Source organism: Priapulus caudatus, unplaced genomic scaffold, assembly GCF_000485595.1.
Source record: "Priapulus caudatus unplaced genomic scaffold, Priapulus_caudatus-5.0.1 Scaffold109, whole genome shotgun sequence".
NCBI lineage: Eukaryota > Metazoa > Priapulida > Priapulimorpha > Priapulimorphida > Priapulidae > Priapulus > Priapulus caudatus.
In genome coordinates, this window is record NW_014577170.1 from 524,957 (window position 1) to 529,196 (window position 4,240).

Below are 4,240 nucleotides of genomic sequence, written 5' to 3' on the forward strand. Positions count from 1 at the left end.
CAGCTAATAAATACCAGGTCTTATAACCAACAAAAACTAGCACTATAACCAACCAGCACTATAAACACCAGCTAATAAATACCAGGTCTAAATACCATAACTATAGGTGTTTATTAGCTCTTGATATATTTATTCATTTTTATAGCATCCCGTAAAAAATTTGATCACGCAAACGTGGCACATGTGTCACCTATATAAGGGTTAATGGCGTCCTGCTTTTATATCGCAACACAGCTGGAGCAGAATGAAAGCAGGACTATTCTACGCTATTTTTCAAAAATAATTTAAAAAACAAACGCATTGCAGCTGACCACGTATTCGTATGAAGAATTGGTCTTATTAATACCATATTCTTCGCCGTTTAAAGGGAAGATTAAGAATAGATTACGTAAGGAGAATATGATACACCTAATCACGTTATGCGAGCTAACTACGTCTCGTGTTCCAAAATAAAAACACGTGCGGTAGTCCGGTAAACCGGAGCGACGTTATTCGAATGAGTTTCGAGTTACGTAAGATTTCGTAACGTGGATGTTGAATTTCAACGAGGTCCAGTAGAAGACGGAGTGGAAAGACGGGTCAACAGTGGCGCGCTTCGGTTATTAGTGTTACTCTATTATTAAGGACGATTAATGCACACGAAGTACGTTCAATCCGAAGTAAGTTCATCCAAGTACGTTCAATCCGAAGTAAGTTCATCCAAGTACGTTCAATCCGAAGTAAGTTGGAGATATAATTATGTCTGCTATAAAATGCATAGCCTGCGTTATATGCTATAATTATATGTTTCTATATGCAAAGCGCGATATATGCTATATATGGTCTCTTTGCACGAGCGCGAGTATATGCTATATATGTCTCTATATGCACAGTGGCGATATATGCTATATATGTCTCTATATGCACAGCGCGATATATGCTATATATGTCTCTATATGCACAGCGCGATATATGGCTTATATATGTCTGCTATATGCACGAGCTCGATTTATAGAATGCCATATGTCTCTATATGCATCAGTGCGATTATGACTATATATGTTGCTATATGCATCATGCGCGATTATGCTATATATATGTTCTATATGCACAGCGCGATATAGTCTATATATGTCTGCTATATTACACAGCGCGATATATGCTATATGTCTCTATATGCACAGCTCGATTATATGCTATATGTGTCTTAATATGCACAGCTCGGATTATATGGCTATATATGTCTCTATAGCACAGCTGGATATAATAGCTTATGTGTCTTCTATAGCCCAGCGGGCGATATTATGCCATATATATGTCTTCTATATACATTCAGCGCGTATATTGCTATAATATGCTGCGTTCACACGTATACACGCCTAGCTGGTACGGTACCTTAGTTGGTCTAAGTTCGGCTAAAATGCGTTCACACGAGCATACACGAGTATTCGAGCCTTAGCTAGCTTATAGGTATCAATATAGACTGGTACCCAGTTCGACCTAGTTCCACACGCTACAATTCTAACGCGTCGTCAGCGAACGGGTAGCAGTCTAGGTTAGCGCGTCTACAGTTTCGCCAATTCCGAAAAAAAAACGCGTTCAGCACGACAACAATACGCGCGCCCAGCGTGGTGGCCGAATATACCGCGGCCTTAGTTGGCGCGGAATATGTTTTCCGCGCTTAAGCAAGCGGAGCAATCGGTAGCTAAGGCAATGCCGTGGCCTAAGCAAGCCGCGTATATTTTAGCGTGTGAACGCTTAAATACGGAACTAAAATCCTCGTGTGAACGCAGCTTATGTCTCTATGTGCACAGCGCGATATATGCTATATATGTTTATATATGCAAAGCGCGATATATTCCCTATAATATTTCCTATAATTCCCTATTATCTACTTCTGATGCTACATATGTCTATATATGCATAGCGCTATATATGCTATATGTCTATAATATGCATAGCTCGACTGAAGCCACTGAGATTTCAGTTGTTATTTCCAATGCCAGGACACCCCCGTGGCGCTATTGCCTCGATGGCCACGCGTACGGACGAGCATAAGGACAAACATCGACTCATTATCCGGACTTAATGCGACTAAATACGTGTTAGAGATGTGCTAAAACCCTCGGTTATTAGCTGACAAGACAGTGGTTCCTTTTCTTAAAGATTCGGTTCGCGGTAGCGCAAGGGCAGCGGTGATATTATCTGTCTTGTGCTTGTTAGTCTAAGTGGACTACTATCACATAATGCGCATGTATTTGCTTTTTCAGTGTCGTTAGATTATAGAGTAGGACCTTCACATGTTACGCGGGTGTTATCGCTTCACCGAGGTCTTCCATTTGATATTGAACTAAAATACTCGGGGAATCCTGTTGCGAGTCCTGTTAATAATTTAAAAAAAAAACAAAAGGGCCAGCATTTTTTTAAAAACAATGATACTTTACTTGAAGTAGTTAATTCGCACATGTATGTCGTAGTCATCAAACGCGTTGCAAAAGCAGCCCCCCCGCGTGGAAATTATAGGCAAAGCCTTCAATTACATTACGGCTGTGTTTCGCAAACGTATTTCATGGTCTTTTTCCGCACACGTGTTTCATAGTCGGAATTATTGCTTTCTAAAATTGCTCTTATATGTATTGCTACCGAATTATACGGGGATTACACACATTCTTTCACGCACAAACGCAACACACGTGCGCGCACACACGCACACACGCACGCACACGCACGCACGCACGCACGTCACGCAGCACAGATTACACACGCACACTCGCACCACACGCACAGCACCTGCCCCCCCCCCCCCCCACACACCACACACTGACACAGCACACACCCAGCACACACCACACACACCCACACACACCCACAGCCCACCCCACCCAACACTCCCCCCCCCACACGCCACGACGCACGCACGCACGCACATCACACCAGACGTTTACACCACGCTATCGCATGAACGCTGATCCCCCCGATCATCATTTCGGCTGGTTTCATGTAATATCTCCTGGTATGTAACGACCTCGGCAAAAGACGCGAGCGTGTGATTGCGGCCCGCGGCACGTGGCCCCACACTACACATTCACGTACGACGCGACGCCACTCCCTATCCCGCGGGGTGCGCCGCGCCACGCGTCCTCACGCGGGAATGCATCAAGCCGTCACTCCTGTTTGTTTTGAAACCGAATCACTCGCGGAATCGTATCTACGGCCCTGCTGCCTGGCTCTCGTATAAAGACGACAGAAGTTGTTGTCGCTACAAACGCGTCTTGGCCAATAAGCGTGCGCGTGCGCGCGCGTGAGCGAGGCAGCGGAGGAAGGACCCGTGCTGCGGTGACTATATCGCTGTGCAAGCGATCGCTGCTGAATACATTTGTTTGTGCTGCCGCGCCGCGTGCGCGTGCGCGTGTTTATCCATCTGTCCGTACCTCGTGTGTGTGTCGGGGTTATCAGAGCGGCAAGCGCTACCGTGCACAGCGGAAGAGTGATCGTGGAAAGGTACGTACTGCTAGTACCGTCTATCCGCGAGTGAGTGAGTGAGTGAGTGAGTGAGTGAGTGAGTGAGTGAGTGAGTGAGTGAGTGAGTGAGTGAGTGCGTAAGTAAATGGGTGAGTGAGTGAGTAAGTGAGTGTGTGTGTGTGTGTGTGTGTGTGTGTGTGTGTGTGTGTGTGTGTGTGTGAGTGAAGTGAGTGAAGTGAGTGAGTGCGTGAGTGAGTGCGTGAGTGCGTGAGTTGAGTGAGTCGAGTGAGTGAGTGAGTGCGTGAGTGAGTGAGTGAGTGTGTGTGAGTGATGTGAGTGTGTGTGAGTGCGTGGAGTGATGAGTGAGTGAGTGAGTGAGTGAGTGAGTGAGTGAGTGAGTGAGTGGCGTGAGTGAGTGATGAGTGAGTGAGTGATTGGGCGATCGTGTGGTGTGCGTGTGCGTGCCGGCTGCATATTCCGTGTGCGTATTCATTGCGAGCGGTGCGTGTGCGTGTGCGTGTGCGTGTGGCGTGTGCGTGGCGTGTGCGTGTGCGTGTGCGTGTGCGTGTGCGTGTGCGTGTGCGTGTGCGTGGTGCTCGTGTGCGTGAGCGTGTGTGTGTGCCTTTGTGTGTGGTATATGTGTGGTGCGTGTATGTGTGTGTGGTTGTGTGTGTGCGTGTGTGTGTGTTGCGTGTTTGTGCGTGCGTGGCGTGCGCGTGGCTGCGTGCCTGTGTTGTGTTGTGTGTGTGTGTGTGCTGTGTGGTGTGTGTGTGTGCGCGCGCGTGTGTGTGTGGTATAT

The 4,240-nt window shown here is 47.0% G+C and overlaps 1 protein-coding gene across 1 annotated transcript in view; it reads left to right on the forward strand.

Moving 5' to 3' along the window:
* Positions 1–3,376: 3,376 nt before the first annotated feature.
* LOC106805312 (somatostatin receptor type 2-like) overlaps positions 3,377–4,240 on the forward strand; it is a 14,049-nt gene continuing 13,185 nt past the window's right edge. The window contains exon 1 of the mRNA XM_014806854.1: positions 3,377–3,480. The gene's annotated coding sequence lies outside the window, so the exon portion shown is untranslated. The remainder of the gene's footprint in view (positions 3,481–4,240) is intronic.